Source organism: Suricata suricatta, chromosome 3 (assembly GCF_006229205.1).
Source record: "Suricata suricatta isolate VVHF042 chromosome 3, meerkat_22Aug2017_6uvM2_HiC, whole genome shotgun sequence".
NCBI classification, from domain to species: domain Eukaryota; kingdom Metazoa; phylum Chordata; class Mammalia; order Carnivora; family Herpestidae; genus Suricata; species Suricata suricatta.
The window spans coordinates 131,424,691-131,445,614 of NC_043702.1; the positions used below are offsets into that span (position 1 = coordinate 131,424,691).

General features: G+C 42.2%; 2 long non-coding RNA genes across 2 annotated transcripts in view; both read right to left on the reverse strand.

The window, feature by feature from the left end:
* Nucleotides 1-8,395, reverse strand: part of LOC115288151 — a 37,968-nt gene extending 29,573 nt beyond the window's left edge. Inside the window, exons 1-2 of the long non-coding RNA XR_003906831.1 lie at nucleotides 8,320-8,395; nucleotides 4,177-4,361 (exon numbers count right to left, since the gene is read on the reverse strand). This is a non-coding gene — a long non-coding RNA (uncharacterized LOC115288151). The remainder of the gene's footprint in view (nucleotides 1-4,176; nucleotides 4,362-8,319) is intronic.
* Nucleotides 8,396-16,007: 7,612 nt separating this feature from the next.
* Nucleotides 16,008-20,206, reverse strand: LOC115288150. Its single transcript, XR_003906830.1, has 3 exons — nucleotides 20,125-20,206; nucleotides 17,532-17,669; nucleotides 16,008-16,189 (listed from the first exon to the last, which is right to left on the reverse strand). It is a non-coding gene; the product is annotated as an uncharacterized LOC115288150 (long non-coding RNA).
* Nucleotides 20,207-20,924: the final 718 nt, after the last annotated feature.

Genomic DNA, 20,924 nt, shown 5'->3' on the forward strand with positions numbered 1-20,924 from the left:
GGGTGCGGCTGGCACCCGGCCATTGCCCGGTGAGACCCTCCCCCAGAGGATCTGAGCGGGTCAAAGCCTCAGTCCCTCAGAAGTGAGGGCTCGGGAAGTACAGCCGCATCTCAGATAAGACTCGGGAGCGAGGTGCCGCCTGGTGACCTGACAGCGTGGTTGCGGACAGTGTAAAAGCTGGGAGTGGACTGAAACCGCAAAGGACGCTGTTTGATTCTAGGCAGGGGAGAGCACAGAGTTCTGATACTCGCCTAAATACCCGGGTGACGCCATTGTCACCCCGACCACGCATGCGCATAACACACCTGCAGGCCCCTCAACAATCCCCGCCAGTAAGCGAAGCAGCGCCCTCTGGTGGACAATGGAGCCCTACACTAAAGCCCGGCCCAACTGGGCCAACCTTGCTTTGCAGGAACTCAACAAATCTCTCCCCCTGTTTAGGTTAAGGACTATAGTGTGCTCCAAATTTGACTTTTAAGGGAAAACGGTGTAATATCAGTCGTATCTCAGTCTGTTCACTGTTCTGTATGTTCAATTTTCTTTTTTTCTTTTTTTTCTTTTTTTGTTGTTTCTGTTTCATTTCTTTTACTTGAATACAGACGATAATTTAAAAAATTTGGGGGGGGCGCCTGGGTGGCTCAGTCGGTTAAGCGGCCAACTTCAGCTCAGGTCATCATGTCACTGTTTGTGGGTTCGAGCCCCACGTCGGGCTCTGTGCTGACAGCTCAGAGCCTGGAGCCTGTCTTTGGATTCTGTGTCTCCTTCTCTCTCTGACCCTCCCCTAATTGTGCTGTCTCTCTCTCAAAAATAAATAAAAACATTAAATTAAAAAAAAAATAAAAAATTTCTTTTTATTTTCAATATTTACTAAACATATTTTCCTTTATTTTTTCTTTTTTTGACTGTTTTTTACTTTCTTGTAAGTTTTTCAAGTTCTCTTTTGCTTCCATCATTTCAAGTTTTTCTGTTTCATCATATTCCTTGTCTCATATTTTCAAACTTTTTTGTTTGTTTTGGTTTGGTTTCCTTTTTTCCATTTCTTTTCATTTTCCCTTTTATCTCTTATCAACCAGCTCCTTCAACAACCACACCAAAACACACCTAGGATCTAGCATCTTTTATTTGATTTTGTGTGTGTGGATGTGTTGTTTTTAACTTTTTAATTTCAATTTTTCCTTCCTTTTCTCTAATCAATCAAGCTCCTTTTATATCCAGGCCAAAGCACACCTAGGATCTAGCATCATTTATTTGATTTTTCTTTGTGTGTGTTGTTTTCAATTTTTTAATTTCAATTGTTTTACATTATTAATTCCTTTTCTTCCTCCAAAATGATGAAACAAAGGAATTCACCCCAAAAGAAAGAGCAAGAGGAAACGCCAGCCAGGGACTTAACCAACACAGATACAAGCAAGATGTCTGAACCAGAATATAGAATCACGATGATGAAAATAGTAGCTGGGGTCGAAAATAGATTAGAATCCCTCTCTACGCAGGTAAACGAAGTAAAAGCTGGTCAGGATGAAATAAAACATGCTATAACTGAGCCGCGGTCTAGAGTGGATGTCATGGTGGCAAGGAGGGGTGAGGCACAGCAGCGATAATAGAGGCCAAACTTAAGGAGAATAATGAAGCAGGAACAAAGAGGGAGAGTAAAACAAAAGATTTTGAAGTAAAACAAACACACGATTTAAGAACAAGAGAAATCAGTGACTTATTAAACAGAAACCACATCAGAATCATAGGGGTCCCTGAAGATGAAGAGACAGAAATAAGGGTAGAAGGGCGGTGTGATCAAATCATAGCAGAAACTTTCCTAACGTGGGGAAAGACACAGACACCAAAATCCAGGAAGCACAGAGGACTCCCACAAGATTCAACACAAAACAACCATCAACAAGGCATAGCAGAGGCAGATTCACAAAATACTCAGGTACTCAGGAGGGGAAGGGAGAAAAATGGTTGGGGAGAGGGAGGGAGGCAAACCATGAGAGACTCTTGAATAGTGAGAACAAACTGAGGGCTGATGGGGGAGGGGGAGGGGGAAAGAGGGGTGACGGTCATGGAGAGGGGCACTTGTGGGGAAGAACACTGGGAGTTATATGAAAAACAACTTGACAATAAACTATAAAAGAAAAAAATGAAACAAAAAATAAAAATAAAAATAATTATATTACTACACAGGATGCCTTTCCTAAGTATGCACAGTGATCCGTTTGAACCCAGTGTTATTATGGCTGCTAAACAAGGTGGAATCAGAGATCCTTATAAATAATACTATAGTGCCAACCAGCTAGCCACCAAAGGGATCTACGAATTGAAGGTACTTTGCATTTACCAAAGGGGTAGGAATAGGAGAATGGACTGCTTTCAAATTCAAGCCTATGGTCTCCGAGCCAAAAAATATTTACTTTATTGGAAACCCTTCAAAAGACTGGGGAGGTGGGTTTCCCGCTTTCCAGGGCAAATACTGGTTTCCCAGAGCGTTGGCTGAAACATTGTCATCTCCAGTCAGAATGGCCAGACTTAGGAGACATCTATAAGCCGTCCAAGAAAACCGCAGGAGTGGATTTACCAGTTCATCACGGGACTGGGAGCTTCTGGAGAAAACAGGGAAGTGTAGCCTCATCATCTTTTCCTCACCTATCCCCGTACCTGGCTCTTGAAAGGCACTCACTAGACATTTCTGGAGGAAACTGAATAAAATACCTGGTTATGAACAAATGGACAAATGAAAGAGCTATGATTTGCGATCACTGAGAAATGTCAAAAAAATGACCCACCAGCTTTGAAGACAGTTGTATGAAGAAAATCCTCAAATATTTTTGTTGCGGTTGGAAGCAGACATTATAGGGGAATTGTAGGGAAGCGACCCATGCAGTGAGCTCAGAGTTTTAGAGCCAAAAGAATTCTGTTTCTATCACATCACAGATTCTCCTCATTGGACAGAAAACTGAAACCAGAGGTAGGAAGTGACCTGACCAAGGTCACACATACCCAGGATTGATTAAGTCTTTAGGTTCTGGTGCAACTGCTCCATTCTCCAAGCTTCAGAGCCTCAGTACCTTCATTCATTTGCAAGTTAACATTCAGCCAGTGAGGTAATTACTAACTTCAGAAGTGCCCCGGAGGTGCCTTTGCAGAACTCCAGGGCTCCGCTGAACACAGTTGAAAAACTACTGACATAGATAAGTTATTGTTCGTTATTTAAACTTTGAGCACGTTTAAACAAAAACGTCTTTTTAATTCCCAGAAAACTGGCTATTCTCATTGGTAGCATTTATTCTTCTCTTCCTTTCCTGATGAATAAACCCATTAGTGAAAGAATACACTGTGTGCTTTCTTTTGTTCTGTTATTCATCTGAATTAATGTGTGTGGGCAAAGTTTAGATGGGGAGACCAAGATCCAGATCTTTCTGCCTGGTGGGCCCTCTTGTGGGTCTTCGACCCAAGGGTTCTCAAGCTTTCTTTGGCGGTATTGGCAGAAATGGTTCTCTTTAGACCCAAATCACCAAACTGAAATATCTAAATTTGAAATTCTGGGTAAGATACAGAACTGAGAGGATAAACAATCTGTTTGTATTGGTGTTGGGAAAGCAATAATGGAAAATTCCAGACCCATGAATGTCTAGAGACAGCTCATGGTTCGCCAGTAGTCTCTAAACCTCTGTAAAAGTCTCTAATAGCTGATGGTAATAACGATCACATATTGGATGGTCACTATATGCATAGAATTTATCAAGCCAAATGAAACAGGCACCATTATTGTTCCCATTTTACTGATGAGAAAACTGAAGCCTAGTAGTTGGGGTCTTAAAGAAACACACTGTGGCTAAAGAAGGCAGGGTAGTGGGGAGATACTGAAGAGAGAATTCTCTTGGAGGGTTCGAGTTGTGACAACGAGCAGGGCAGGGAGAGAAGATTTTCTCGATGTGGAAAGTCTGAAGACTCTGAGCCAGGCTGCTGAGATTAGAACCCTAGCTCTACCCCTTTCTCTGTGTGACCTTGACCTGGGCCTCTCAGTCTCCTCATCTGTAAAGTAATACTAATAGTAGGAGCTATTGTTAGCCGTTGCATAAAGTGCTCTGTAAATGTGCTTTTAAGTCCCTCCTGTCCACACTGCCCTCCCGGCCCCTCCCCAGAGATTGCTGTCCTTGAGCGTCAACTATAAATTCTTACTGTATTAATCGGTTCTGTGTTATCAGCAGTAGGAGCTGTGGCCGCATGATAGGTCCTTGGACTTCTGATGGGTCCAGGTGGCGATGTGGGGAGAGCACCCTGCCAGAAGAAGCAGACCTTTTCATCTCGTTCTCTCAAAAGACAGCAGAAGAGATCCTTTGAAACAGTAGAAGCTTTCAAAAGCCCTATTTGGGGAAGAAACAAAGGAGTGGCCTGGATTATGTTTTATAGGTTTTGTGCAACAGGAGACCATTGTAATAAATTAAATCTCAGAGTGAAACAAAGTGCATACAGGGAGCAGGGCATGCCCTGGAGACTCCGGCTTGTGTTACTACCCCAAGAACTCGGAGGGGCAGCTGGGCCTCCAAGCCGGGGCGCTCACTAGCTCTCCAACACAGTCCCTAAGGCTGCCTCTGAATAACACTGGCAGAGATGAGCCAGGAACAGACCTGGAAGCTATTACATGAGAGGATCTCCAGCCCCCAGAATGGGTGCTGTGGAGAGGGTGGCGGCCCACTGCTGGAGGCTCTGGGCTACGGAGTGCCAGTCTCCGAGCAGATGCAGAGAAAGGGCCCCTAATTGTCAAAGAGCTGTATTGGAACAGTGGTGGAAGGGATTTAAGAAAGGAAGGGAAGGAAAGAGGGAAGAAGGGAAGGAAGAACAGAAGCAAGGAAAGAAGAAAGAAAGAACAAAAGAAAAAGAAAGAAAAGTAAAAGAAAAAGGCAATTATTCCGATAAAGTACTGACTTTTACGAGGACAAAAACACAAAGCCACTTTCCTCGAAATTGTCACATCTCATCTTTCACAATGTGAATAAAGCACATTGCACAGGAAAAAGTAGGGGAAATTGTTTTCCCTCATGTAGCCTTGGGCCACACAAAGACTTACACATTCAGCATGGGACATCATTTTTCTTTGGTTCTTTTGGGTTGCATCTTTTTTTGTTGTTTCTTCTCCCCACCTTCCAATTTTTCTGTCACGTAAAAGAACCAAAATTCCTTCCTGAAGCCTCTCATTCCCACTAATTGCCTGGGAAGTGTCTGCTCCTTAATGCAAATCCACTTGCTTGCCCTGTGACCTTGGCAAGTTACCTAACTTTGCTGAGGCTTGATTTTCTCCTCCATTGAATTTTGGTTGTCTACCCAACAGGCTTTCCTCCATTTTCTCTGTTAAGTGGGCCTCACCATGGGACTGACACTCTAGAAATAAAACCTAGTAGATACAGTCTTGCTTTGGCAGCCTCTTGGCAGCCGTGGGGCAAGGTCATAGCTTAAATTCTGTGCGTTGGAACTTTGAATTTGAGGCAGGATCACCTGGAATCTGGCAGCCACTACCTTCAGTCTCCAGAGACACAGGGATAACATTTGGGGCCAGGGACACTGATAGGTCTGTGTCGTGTGTGTGTGTGTGTGTGTGTGTGTGTGTGTGTGTGTTGGAAGGGACACACTTGTTTCCTACCCCTTATGTTTCTGCAGGGAAGGTCCTCTCTCAGGTAACCCCGTGGCTTGCTGTCTCTGTATGTTTGTTACCGGATGGATGTACTGGAAGCCATTTTGTCTGCAGAAAACATGCTTCCTGGTCTGCTTTCTACTGCGTAGTAAAGGGAATCAGCCTATGAGTGAATGGGTTTTCCTGCTCGGCCAGTTGTTGGCCAGGTCAGTCTGCCTGATTCTGTATTGAGGTGTTAGCATTCCTGTATTAGTCTACAAATTTATAGCTTTTTAACAGCTTAAGTTTATTTCAGAAGGAAATTTTATATGAGCATCTTTAATGGAAAAAAGTTCTTTGTAACTTTAAGCATGGGATAATCTTTAAATACATGATTATTAAAAAATAATCACATTTGTGTAACATGTAAAATCATCTTCACACCAGTAGTATATGACTTACTTTGGAAAGTGCTGTTCTACTTTACTGCCTCAGTTGTATATTTATTTTTTATGACAGTAGCTGTTCTTGTTTCAAGGTAAGAAATGATCAGTTGCATTAAAATGAGCCTTAAGCAATATTTATACAGATATCTCATTTAGTAGGTTTTCATGGAATTTATGCAAATTTTACTTTCTCTTTATTACTCTAGCTTTCTAGTAAGTATTGAAATCAAGTAGTGTGAGTCCTCCAATTTTGCTATTATTGAGATTACCTAAGCTATTCTAGGTCCTTTGCATTTCCAGATAAATTTTAGAATAACTTGTCAATTATTTCAAAAGTCTTAGAAGATTCATGGAAAGCAAATGAGATAATGTATAAGGACACACTTTTGAAAGAATAACATGATATAAGTCATGTTTATTATCATTAATGCAACAAAAATAATCACCCAGTGGCATGTACTTGTATTTCTACTAAAAGTTAAGAAACAATACTGGGTCATTTAATTTTCATAGCCTTGCAGATGAGAAAGATAGCTCTTTATTCTCTTCCGAGGTATTCCCACGAAGCTTGTAATTACATGCAGTTTCATATTCAACTGATATTGATTACATGCCAATCATGTATATATTAGACACATTTATGTGCACTATCTTATTCATTCTATTTCTCATAAAAATAGCGCCCTCCAATGTATCAACATGTGACAATAACTCAAAAATTTTCAGTGTGATCCCACTCTTAAAATTTTATCCTAAGGAAATCATCAGAGATGGCACCCAGACTTATGTGTAAAAAAAAATACTTTTGGGAGCCTTATTCATAGTAACGAAATATTGGGAACATCTAAAATAAACACACCTTAAGGATTTGTCAAATAAACTATGATGCAGAATTCAATACTGTTTAGTTGTTAAAGACATTTTCAGAGATTATTTTATCACATGAGAAGATAGACATAATATTGTATCAAGAATAAGATTATTGTTTAAGCATAACAATTATTATTTTGTTGAAAACTATGAATTAGAAAAAAATAGCTGGAAGGAAATGTACCAAAATGTTAATAAGGATTATTTCTGGAGTGATACTTAGAGATGGCTCTTTCTTCACAGACTTTGCTGGGTTCTAAATTGTTCAAAATGAATATGTAATTTTTGCTTTGAGTTCTCCCTTTGGACGTCAGAACACACTCTGAATTGGATTAATCTTCAACTCAGCAACTACTCTTTTCACTGGCCCATGCACACTCATTATTTTTTAATATGTTTATTATAATTAGTGCTCATAAACTCAATGATCAATACATAAGCTAGGATTCAAACAAAGGTTAACATCTAGGGATGGATCCTCTCTTATCCCATTTACATTTTTCTCTACCCCAAACAACACCTTCTCAAATCTCATCATCCCATTGTTTTCTTTTTAAAAAGTTGTATCTAATTAGTACATAGCCCTGAAATGTATGTATTTTTTATTATTGTGGCTTAGGACTTTTTCCACCTAATATCATATTGCTAAGATTCATCTTCTAGAGCTCATTTATTTTGATGACTAAACAATATTCCATTTTGTGAAGATATTATTGTCGATTCTGCAGGCTATTTCCGGACATTCCTGTATGTGTCTTCCCAGTGCGCCTGTGGAACGATTTCTCTTGGATGTAAACCTGGGAGTAGCAAAGCTCGTCATGGGGTATGGGAAAGCCTACCTTTCACAAATAATGTCAGAGTGTTTTTCCAAAGTGGTTACATCAGTCAATATAAATTCCCATCAGCAGTGTGTTAAGAGGTCCAATGATCTGTATCCTTACCAACATGTGGTACTGTTGGTGTATTGCTTTTATATTTTGGAAGAGAAGAATGTTTCTAAAAACAAGCACAAAAACAAAACTGCCTTGTTCTCCTTTCCCCCAAATTCTGGGAAAGATTTGGGGCACAGGAGGTGGTATATAAAACGATTCCTCCACCAACAGCTTTTCAAAACCTTCTAGTTCTAGAAACGCTCTGCTAGCAATGAAGTGGAAACAGTGCGGGGGTTGTGAGAAGGTAGAGAAACTGCAAAATTTCGTGTCATGGGGACTGTTTCCAACAGATGATGAAATTATTCTGCAGGTCTGAATTAGAACCTCTCTCCTACTCTCCTCTCTCTCTCTTCATCTCTCCCTCTCTCCCTCTCCTGAGATACAAACACTGATCATTTTTATTTTCTGTAATATGTTCCCAAGACATTCGCTTTGCAACCCTCTTTGCAAATATCAGAGAACTGACCTGCTTATCAGATGTTTTCCTTTTCTTGACTGCAGAGTGCAAACCCACCAGTCATGCTAAGTGGGGTGACGGCTTCCCTGCACCAACACTGTAAAGAAAAAGAAAGTCAGCACGGCACGAGTTGGAAGGCCTATTCCCATGGTGCACACTGCCTGACTCTCCTTTCAGAGCTGAGCCCTAGTTTCTATCACTTTGCAGTAGCCTGGGACATGATACAGAGTGCCAGATGGACATGAGGATGTGTGATGTGCCCATTTTCAAATATACACAAAAACAACCAGGATAAGCTTGAGGGCCAGACTGATTCCCAGCCTGGGATGATTATTCAGCCCAGAGGGTGACTCCCGGAGGTAGAGCTCCAGGGCAGTGTCACACGGTACATCAGCTGGCCATGGACTTTGGTTTTCCCAGTTCGGTTTAGCAAGGTCCTCTCGGGACTCTAGGGAAAGTAGGGCTGTCGGGGAGGCAGTTAACATCCCACCTTACTTTAGATAGAAACAGAGTAGCTTCAAAAGTCTATTTAACATATTTTGTTCCACAATTAATTTGCTTATGAAAGTTTCCTCTATTTTAAAGAAGGTTTAGAAATCACTGCTAGTGTTTAGACCTTGAGGTCTAAAGGAAACAGAGGTGTAGATTTGAAATTCCCTTTGGAGTAGCAGAATTGCATGGAATGAGGTTAGACGTGGATTCTACGTCTCAGAAGGCAGGTCCATGTGATTTCAAAACCAGCCAAGCACAAAACAAAGCTTGAATATTCTGATGGGGAAACCCAAGACTCTTACTCCAATATGAGGAAGACAAACAAGGGGAAGGAAACAGTGCCAGTTTTGTTCACCATTGTTATTTTCATGCCTGGCACAGTGCCTGATACATATGGATGTTAAAAATATTGGATAGAGACAGAAAAAGAAAGACAAAGGCAAGCATATCATGTGGGCAGGGCCAAGGTCTCTTTACAAAATGGTTCTAAAGGTTGTCTAAAAGATAAACATGCACAGACACACATGAACACACACACACACACACACACACACACACACACACACACACACTCACCCTCTTGTTTTTAACTAGAGACACAATGAAGAAAGATCCAGAATAATAGTTAGCAAATATACTTCCTCTAGAGAAAAAAGCCCAACCACATATCTGTGACACATCCCATTTTAAGCAGCACTGGTTCCTTGAACCTTCTAGGAAAAATTGGTTGTGAAATGATCCTCTAAGAATTGAATGAGCTCACCTGCCATCTAGAGCTGTCAATGGATAAATTACCTTTTTAAGAGCAAGTGCCAAAAATGATCTGGGCTTAGCAGTAATTGATTCTAAGCCATTCGATCTGGAGGTAGAGAAGTAAAAGCTCTACACTTGGGCCCTGACCATCGTCTGAAATCACCAGTGCATAGGAGGGCACTCTCCTTTCTGTTCACAAGAGCAGGAAGGATTGAGTAGGCGGAATGCAGGCTTTTTTTTTTTTTTTTGCAAGGATCAAAAAGAGGCCGTAAATCAGCACATATTTTAAGCAGAGGACATAAAACATTGCTCCATTTGGCACCCTCTTTGCCAAAAAAAGAAAACTGTGTATACTTTCAAGAAACCATACTTAACTGACTCCAACTCTGAGGCAGAGTAAGATGCTGGCTCATTATAAGGACCAGTTAGTGAGCTTCTATTTTGAGTATAAGCAGCAAAACCCAAAACTGGGTTTCAATCCACAGAATGAAAGGTTGAGGCAAGCTCGACAAGGGGCAAGACCCAGTCTTATATTCGTGAGAGAGTCCTGCACGAGTTGACAGAGAGTCTGCGAATGCTCTGTGGGCCTGGAATCGGGCAGGTGACCCTGCTAATTTCAGGCTGGACTTCACCAGGAAGGGAATCAGCACAGCACTGAGGCAACGTGTCTAGTATACTGATAGAGAAATAGTTTGAAGGGACTAAACCACAGTCACAGTGCTTTCTGGTGGGTTTAAATTCATAAGTTGCATTGGACCCTACCAGTCAGAGCAAACCACAGGGTTTTTTTTTTTTTTCAGGGAAAAACATCTTTATTAGATTATTACACATTTTTGAGGTTTTAAAATAAAATCAACTACAGAAGAAGACATGACCAAATCCGATCTGAGAGAAGTGATCTGCAAAATTGAAGACATTTGTGCTGAGGTAGACGGTAGACGGGCTTCTGGAAAAAGAGAGATGTCGTCTGGATTTGGGCTTCTGTAGTCACACTCAGTCGGTTCAGGCCTGGGTGATTATGTCCCCAAATCTTACCTCATTCATGGTTATATCTGCCAAACCCTGGGTTTCCCACAAAGATGTGAGTCTTGTGGATGCAGTAATAAGTTTATATAAGATTTGAAGCCAAAACATTCTAAGGTTGACCCCTTTCCAAATTCTGTTAATACATGGGCTCAGCAGCTTAACCAAAGGTTGTGTTCTTGCCAGTTCCCCCGCCTCAACAAACCAGGAACATGTGGGCGTGGCTTACATCCACCCAAACACGGAACAGATAGAACTCCTCATCCACCATTCATGAGTCCCTAGTCTGTGCCAGGCATTTTGTAGGGTCTGAGGAGACAATGAGGACCAAAGTAAAGTTCCAGCCTCCATGAAGCCTCCCTTCTAGTTTTAGTCAACAATCCACTAAATGAGATTAGAGAGGAGAAGTGCATGTTTGAGGGATCAGGCATGGTTTGAAACACCCAGAGATCATGTTTTTAAAAAGTCACTCGGACTTTTTAGATTAGACCTTTTCTTTCTGCATCTTTTCACCACCACTCAATCCACCAGTTCAGTTGTGGCCACAAGCCCCAGCACAGCTAAACAAGGGCAAAAAGGAAGGGGACATTATATACCTGATCCCAAATCTTCATCTTAAGAGACATAAGTTGAGAATTTACTATTTTTTTGAGGAGAGAGAGAGAGAGAGAGAGAGAGAGAGAGAGAGAGAGAGAATCCTAGGCAGGTTCTGTGCTGTTAGCACAGAGCCTGGTGCAGAACTCCATCTCAGGAGTCGTGAGATCATGACCTGAACTGAAATCAAGAGTCAGATGCCCCAGAGATGAATTCACCGTAATACATTGCTGACACTAATTGCAGTGATAAAATTTCCCCCAGTGTCCCCATTCTCAGATTCTCCTTGTCCATAGATTTTCTGTTGAAGGGGGATGTTAGCTGTAGGAGTTGCAAATAAGCAAGGCACTTCCTAGGGAGAGTTTCAGATTAGAGTGGGGCTCAAGATGTGCCTTAAGACTTCTCAGTGGGCAGGTCATGACAAGTCTGGATCAGGGCAGCAGTCTCCTGAGAAATAGGAGATCAAACAGCAAGAGGCTGTTTCTGAGAAAAGTTTCCAGGTAGAGTTAGGTCTAACCATGCACATGGAATTGAGAGTTTTTTGTGCTTTGGCCAGAAGTTCACTCATGACAGGAGAGAACAGCTTCAGTCAGCAGGAAAGCCCGGATCCCAGGGCTGAGGGGGACATGGTGTTGAGGCAGGAAGGGCCCTTGAGAGTAGATTCCGTGAAGAATGACTGCACTCACCTCCTAGCTGGCTTCCTGGCCTCTACTCCTCTACCACGTGCTCCTGGGGAAACTCTCTCAGGCTTAAAATCCTTTGATAGCACCATTATTATCTGCACAAAAAGTGTCACACTTCTTAGCATCCTAGCCAGACCTGAGTTTCAGTTACTTGCGTAACTACCACTCTTGGCTACTGGATTAGTTCCTAACAGATATTATCCCTTAAAGGAAGGTACCATCTTTTGTTTGACATTTAATGTCACCGCAACTTCTACCCATTCCGATAAGGCACTCAACTCATGTAGTTGAATGAATGGAAAAATACGAGTGATGAATAAGTGAATGGATGATATCAATACTGACTGTCTTTGTTACAATGGATTTCTGAGTCCCAATATGGCGGTTGAAGATAATCTATAGTTTTCCTTTGTGAAATGTCTCCTCAAGTTGAAAGAAGGAATTTCTCTATAAATCCAACATCCTCTTGTTACCTAGTCATCGTTGAATTGTTTTATTTTTGTAATTTCAGTTACCTTGATGCTTCCTCATTAAAATTAGATAAGTTCAATTGGCATGAAGATCTCTGATTGGAATAGGATTCTCTTGGCGATATGACAAGGGTGTCTGGAAGCACGGTCTGCTAGCGCAGCACTAGGGTATAACACATGTCCGTTCTGTCAAACCTCTGAGTCATGCTTGTGGGACCAACCGAGTCACCAGGATGATAATCGACTTTGCTCTGTGATTCCCCTGTTGGCACATCTATTTTAGCTCTTCTGGCAGAGCTGGGGACTTGCTCTACTAATTCACTATGGTGTTGCTTTCTAATTAGGTGTCTTGACGCAGCAGGCATTCTGGTTTGAGCATTTCTTTTGTTTCTTTAACGTGCCAGCAAGCTGTCTGATTTGGAGCTGCCTGATTTCAGATATGTTACCTGCAGTGTAAAATCAGAACGCAGATAAGGCATTCAGCCCAGTGCGTGGCACCGGGGGTGGGGGAATGGTGGGAGGGGGGTCTTTGAGAAATGTCTGTCACATTTCCCTGTTCTTCGTGCCTTCTGACCTTCTGGTGTTTTAGTTAACCTCAGAGATAACGTATTACCTTTGGAAGGCTTAAATTTTTCTTCATCCCAAAAGAGAATCCAGTAAGCCTATAAACAGATACTATGTGGATTTCTTTTTATCCTCATTTCCTCTTACCCTCATGGTAACCCTATGGGGTACACATTTTTACTTTCTTTGTTTTCTAGAGGAAGGAGCTGTAGCTGAGAAGTCAAGTACTGAGTACCCAGAGCGGGTAAGGAAGAGTGGTGATCAAGGACCCACAGCTGTCTCTCTCCAAATCTCTTGTGTTCAACCACCACATACACTGCCCCCCACAAGCACGCCCTGAGCGGCCGGCACTGCACAGGAGACTATGCGGGACACAGAGATGGAGAAACCCCCGCCGAATCCTTAAACGGCAGTCTTCCTGGCCAGAAAGAAATATGCCCTCAGGTGTTAAGGGCCAACACTCCCTGAGCCCGGGGAGATTCCAGTCCCAGAGCTGGCCCTTCCTAACCCCTTGCTCTAGTCTGTGCCCTCGGAGCCCCATGTGGAGTGTGGAGGAGGAACTTCCTGCTTGCCCGCCCTCTCCAGCTCCACCCCCTCCATCGACCCAGAGGGGAGGCAACAGCAGGTGCGCTGCCCCCTTGGCGTTCTGGGAGCCCATTGTCTAATTTTGCTTAGGCCTGGCCTGCTTCCCTTTCAGCCCTGGGCATGTGGGCAGAGTACAAACTAATTGGCAGGGCTGCTCCAAATCCTAAAGAACACGGAGCTGCCTGTTCACCAGCGGGAAGGCCGTGTTCCCAGCTTGTGCCCTGACATTTTCTGGGGCTTGGGCAAAGCCACCTGCCAATAAAGGTGTAAGGGATAAAGGGCAAACAGGGAGAATCAGGTCCTGACAGCTCGGCAAAGATAACCCCCAGGGGAAGGGACACGGCTGAAATCCCAGCTCAAGGTGCTTGGTCCTCAAGGAGGAGACTCGACCTGGGGAGAGGGAAGGGTTCCAGCAGAGTCAAAGGCGAGCTCATCCACTCCAGGCCTAAGGGTCCCAGTCCTCCAGGTTCCTGGGGGCACAACGGGGCTCAGGCGAGGCTGTGGAAATGTCTCTGGACCTGGTAACTGTTGGGTGCCTGTGCTTCAGCTGAAGGCGAAGTTTCTTGACCTGCACAAAGAAACCCCTCACAGACAGGAACCCTGGGGAGAAAAGACATTTTGCACAGGAGAGAAGGTGTGGATTTTGGAGCCAGATTCATGTTCAGCCTTCGGCTCTGAGGCTGACTGGAAGTAAGAGCACTGGTAATACTTGCGACAGCCCTTCAGGGAAATTATCTTATCATCTTTATCTTATAAGAAATGGAAGCCCTCGCCCATGAAGACCTCCTCAGAGAGTACCAGTGCCTGGCCTGGGACTGGATTCTGCCTGACAGAAGTGCACGCTCTTAACCACCAAGCCCCCCGGGAAAAGATGCTCTAAGTGGGAATGTGACATATGAAAACAGACAGTACCTGGCTTCATAGAGAACGAGTTTCTTAGTTTCCTCATCTTGAACTTGGGATTAATAATATGCATCTTTGAGTTTTTTTGTGAAAATTAGAGCTGATATAAAAAGGCACGGGGGAGAGGTCCTTGAGGATGGAGGTAGGGCAGGGGCGAGGAACTGCTGGGCCCAGGTTTGTGGCTGCTGTTCTTTTAAAATAAACATCTTTCAAAAACAACACACTGAATCAAAATGGAGCAATTGTTGAGTCTGAATGATGAGGTCATGATTTTATTTTCATTTTTACATTTTCCAAATTCAAATCATATGCATTCCATTTTCTCTGTGTAATTGGAATACATGTTGATGCATGAATTATGCAAAATACAGAAACTGAAAGAAAGAAAAATCTGTACTTCCCATTGATGAGAGATGACTACTCTTAAGACATTTTTTCTTTTTTTTTTTCCAGTGTTTTATTATTTGTTTTTATTTTAGGTTTTTAAGTTTATTTTGAGAGAGAGAGAGTGCACACACACACACACATACATGAGGGCAGGGGAGGGGTAGAGAGAGAGAAAATCCCAAGCAGGCTCTGTGCCATCAACTGAGAGCCTTATGTGGGGCTCGATCTCATGAACCCCTGAGATTATAACCTGAGCCTATATCAAGAGTTGGACACTTAACCGACCTAGTCACCCAGGTGCCCCACTTATTATTTTTTTTACAGAATTGGTATCATCTTGCACTTTTCTACTTGTGAAATGTAATATATCATGAACAATTTACTATGACATCAGATAACTAACTCTTAATGCATATGAGAATAAATGCTTGATTTAAAATTTTTTTTGCAAAGTGGTTCATTACTTTTGTAGTGGAAAAAAAATTCTACTTAAAAGAATTTCACTGTGTTAAAAACATATTTGTGCGTTACTTTGGGGAGTGCATTGCTTTACCCAAAGGTGTAGTGTCCTATGTTTTGGGTCTAGCTCAGGCCAAGTGGAGGGTGATAACACCCCAGTGTTAATCATGACATATGAAATGGAAATAGGAATAGTTGGTTTTGTGAGGACTGAATGAGATCAGGTATGTGATGTCCCTAGGAGACCATGGGTATGTGATGTCCCTAGGAGATCAAGTGCTCAGTAATGACCAAATTGTGTCTGTCAATGACGATGCATGAAGAACAAGATGGGTGTTGGCTGGGAATCGGGGGGCCCGCGCTACCTGTGTTGTGCTGGAGCTAGCTCATACAGGCTCTTACAAGCCAGTTATTAAATACTCAGGGACTTTCGAGCTGGTTTGTTAAATAAAGGTTGTGAAGCCATCGGTAGGTTGAAATCGGTCTTAACGGGAGTATTTACACCACAGAAATGGCCAAGCAGCAAATGCTACAAATTAGGGGTATTTCTTTGTTGATTTGTTGATGTCCTTTGCCAGCACACCACTGGTGGGGACACTCCAGAGACGGGCTGTGCTACCCTCAGAGTGGCTGGAGGCCTGCAGAAAATGCTTTGGAGGGCTTGTGTAGTCGATTTTGTACAGATGGTGTGTGACAAGCATGAGCTGAAATCCTGGTCTGACTGCTGCTCTAACTGGCAGGAGGAATAGGGAAGCATAAGCACTGGGGAACCTAAAAGGGCAAACCAGAAGAGTTGTTGTTTATTCTCCCAAAACAGAAATAACTGGGCGAGTGGAGGAGGCGGCAGGAGACAGGGACGCTTGTCATCCAGGATCACAAGGACCGGTTAGCGAAGGTTGTGTTGAGAGGATGCGAAGTTCAGGGTTGGAGAGAAAACCCTGCCCAAGAGAAGGCTGTGGGAAGGGGCTGAGGAAGGAATGTGCACAGAAAAGACAAAAAAACAATCAAAAGGTTTAGTGTAGAAGGGAAAACTTAACATCACAACAATGTTAGTTTCCTCCATAGTAACATGTAATTAACAGAATTCTAATTAGAATCTAAATAGAGTTTTTCCTTAATTGGATACATAATTTTAAAATTCATGTGGAAGATTAACTGTCCAAGAATAGCCATAAAATAATGAGGAAAGGATAGTAAGGACTTCTCTACCAGAAAACAAGCATTTGTGAAGGCCACTGTAACACAAACTACAAAGAGTATATTGAAGCATAAGAATTTAAAAAAATCTATAAAATTCCTGAAGCAGCATAATGAGCCAAGAAATAGATCTCTATAAACATAGCAACATAATATGCCAAGTGAAACGGTGATATTTGAATCCAGTAGGGAAAGATTGATAAATGTAATAAATGCCACTGACTCCACGTGCTACGCATCTAGAGAAAAGTAAAGTTGTGTCCCTATCTCACACCATATTCAAAAAAGGAAGTTTTAGGGCACCTGGGTGGCTTAGTCAGTTAAGTGTCGGACTCTGGATCTCAGTTCAGGTCATGATCTCGCGGTTTGTGGGCTCCAGCTCCACATTGGGTTTGGCGCTTACAGTGCAGAGCCTGCTTTAAATTCTCTCTGCCCCTCCCCATTGTGCGAGTGCATGTAGGTGCGCACACTCTCTCTCTCTCTCAAAATAAACTATTTAAAAAAAAAAAGAAGATTTGATTGTATAAAGCTCTAAAGTTATAAAAAGACAGTTTAAATAGATATTTCAGGGACGCCTGGGTGGCTCGGTCGGTTAACCGTCCAACTTCAGCTCAGGTCATGATCTCGCAGTTTGTGGGTTTGAGCCCTGAGGCCAGCTCTGAGCTGACAGCTCAGAGCCTGGAGCCTGCTTCTGATTCTGTGTCTCCATCTCTCTGTGCTTCTCCCCTGCTCATGCTCTCTCTCTCTCTGATTCTCAATAATAAATAAATGTTAAAAAAAAGAAAAGAAAAGAAAAGAAATTCCAGCACACATATTAAAACCTGCCCATTGGGGAAAGTATTTTTATTAAGATAGAAAAAAATAGAAGCCATATACACCTATATATGAACGATTGACACTGATAAGATAAATTCATATGTTGGGATCCACAAAGCAGAGTGGCCCCCAGTGGCCCAACCCAGGTAACAGATTTAAATCTAAGTCAGCCTGGACCTTTTGGGAGACTATCTCTCAAGGAAATCTAACACACTAGTCACAATTCTCCAACTCAGCTTTAGCCAGCTTACTTTACCCTAGAAAATAGGACCTGCTAGCCTTCTCAGGAACTCACCTAGCTTCTACGTAAGCATGCTGTTTCCATGTTTCTTTTCTGATGCTGTCTAAAGCTTGCTCTTGCCCAAAATTCCTTGGGAAAAGCTCTCCACTGCTTGCCAGGCACGTTCTCCCCCAAGTCCATGGACTGTTTTCCCTTGAATAAAGGACATCAAACTCGTTACTACATTATTATTATTTTTTGTCATTTGATGGCACAAAATTTTAAAAACTTTGTATGGTAAAAAATACCATAAACAAAGTCAAAAGACAAATGATACATTTAAAGGAAAGTATTTGCAAGAAAGATTATAGATACAGAATTTATAGTTAATGCCTACTATATCAAAGAGCTCTTCACATTAAGAGTCAAAAGGCAGTTTAATGGGAAAGTGTATAAGAGATACAAGTCAGCAGTTTTTGGAAAAGTGATTCCAAATATCCATAAATGCATGAAACACTGGAGCCTAGTGTTGTGATTGGAGTGGTTAATCTTTTCCAGAGACAGACTAGCTGGTGGTGTGACCTTGGCCAAGTTATTGAACTTTCCAGTGCCTCCATTATGTCATCTTATAAATGGGGACACTCAGAATACCTGTCACACAGGGTTGTTATAAGGATTAAGAGCTACTATATGTAAAATGCTCCATACAGTGCGTGGCACATAGTAAGCCCAGTGCAGAGTAAAGCATTATGTAAGCATCGGCTATTGTTATGAGCTGGAGGAATGCAAATTAGAATAACAGAGCAATAGCACTCCTTACCCATCAGGCTAGTAAACATTAAACAGTGACTAGATTGCTGTTGGGAATTCATTGGATTCATCAGAAGAGAGTTTATTATTAGTGGAAACTTAGAATGTTATGATCATTCTTTTTTTCTTTTTAAATTTATTTTTGAGAGACAGAGAGAGACAGTGTGAGCAGGGGAGGGTCAGAGAGAGAAGGAGACACAGAATCCAAAGCAGGCTCCAGGCTCTGAACTGTCAGCACAGAGCCCGATGTGGGGCTCGAACCCACGAACTGTGAGATCATGACCTGAGCTGAAGTTGACGCTTAACCGACTGAGCCACCCAGGTGCCCCAGAATGTTATGATCATTCTTGGAGCACCTTCTGAGAAACATTTTAAGCCCATCTAACTTTTGACTCAGTACCTCAGTACTTCCACTCCTGGGAGTCTATCCTGTAGAAGGAAAGCCACTGATACAAGGATATTCCCCGCAGCCTTGTTCACATTGGCAAACAACGTGAAGCAAAATGAGAACCTATCGAAAGGGAAGGATTGAGTAAAATCATGGCATATTCCCAACCTTGTAATATTATGCAATCTTTAAATAGAATGACTTAGAGTTTTGCCAATTGACTTGGAAAGATTTTCACAGTATGTTTTTAAGAGATAAAAGCAAACTATAGAGAAAGCATGGGGGAAAAGTGTTTTTGTAAAGTAAATATTGGCAACCTTATGTAAGTGTACACGTGTGTGTACATTGTTATATGAACATGAGAATGTTAGAAAGACCAAACACGATTATTAAATGTTTGCCTTTATTGCATGTTCTGGTCATGCTATATACACATATATGTGTATATATGTTTATAGACTCAAAGAAATATGAGGAAGAGGACCGAAATGATCTGAAATCCCACCATCTGGAGATAATTGCTACCATTAACATTTTAGAGATCATCTTTCACACATCTCTTTGCACATAGTCACAATTTTCTGTAGATGAGGTGTGTGATATCATGATATAAGAAATGTGTATTTGGTTTATGAGCAGGTTATTGGCAAAAGAGATTCTGAAAGTCTTGGTATTTTCAGAGTGGCAGGGGTGAGAGGGACTACTTCTGTTATTTATAATAAGCGTCTATCATTGCCACCTGAGTTTATGCTAATGAGGTGACCTAAGGGTCACCTGGTTTCAGATCAGGGCTACTTGCCGAAGGAACAACTCCCCCATCCCCAACCCTGCAGAGGGGAGAGAGGCCAGAATTGAGTTAATTAACCAATTGTCAATGATTGAATTAATCATGCTTACGTAATGAAACCTCTATAAAAATCCTAAACAATATGGTTCAGAAAGAGTTTTTGGATTGGTGAATGCATCCATGTGCTAGGAGTGTGGTCTACCCCTATATCCATGGGGACAGAAGAAGCTCCTGTACTCAAGGCCCTTCCAGACCTTGTCCTAGGCACCCCTTCATCTGGTTCATTTGTGTCCTTTATAATAAACTGATAATAGTAAGCAAAGTCTTTCCTTGAGTTCTGTGAGCCAATAATAGCAAATTATCAAGCCTGAGGAGGAAGAGGTCTGGGAACCCCCTATTTGCAGCCCAGTTGCACAGGTGTGGGTGACTCAGGACCCACCACTTGTGATTGGGGAAGTCTCCTGGAACTTAACCAGTGGGGTCTGCACTAAGTGGGTCGTGTCAGAATGGAATTCAATTGTAGGATACCCAGCTGAGGTCCACAGAGAACTGGAGAATTGTTTAGTGTACAAACCCCACACATTTACAAGTGTTACATGTGGAAACAGATCTTAACAGGGTGAAAGCTGTTTTTGCCATGGATTCCTTTGTGAGGGGATCCCAGCAAAATCATACAGTCTTACGGTGTCAGAGGAGACCCGGACTCCAGGACAGGAGATGCTGACAGGTGATGGCTCTTATCACCTAATTAACTCCACGTGTGGGAGCAAGTCATTTCACTTCTCTGGGCTCCAATTCCTCCCATAAAATGGCGCTATGTAGGAGATGGTCTCTGAGGTTCCTTTCTGGATTTTGGAATTTGGAATTCAGCCCTCCTCTACTGTTGGCTGTGAGAAAGCCAGCCTGGTGTCTAGCAGGCTTTAGAATCAGACAGCCCTAAAGTTCAACACCAAGGTGACGTTATACTAATAATGAAGTGCTTCACTTGAAAAAAGGGAAAATAATAATTTCATTGCACAACTGTGAAGATTGGAAAACAAACATGAATCACTGAGCACAGGGAGCAGGCACTTTCTCATATCGAATGCCCCTTAAGAGACAAATTACTTTTTAACAAATTAAAATAATGAACGCTATGTCATGCCTAAAGGGCTACTTTGTTATTTTTAAGGTGAAACAGTTTAAAATAGGATGACATTCAATGAAGGGAAATCAAAAAATGATGAGACACAATATCTTTGTAGCTTCTTCAGAGAGCTCATTTCAGACCAGTTTACTGATGGAAACTTTTGGAGACGTCTGTCCAGGTCTACGCAGACAGATGCTGCTCTAATAATGCCTTCTTGGGTTTCAGCAAAATGAAGAGAAGTTTGTTAAGTTTCAACAGAGCAAAGAGCAATTTTAGTCAGGCTAAAAAATGAATTTGTTTGGGAGTAGCAGAGGAATTGCGATTTGGTAAGAGAAAGCTGTGGTGACCCGCAGG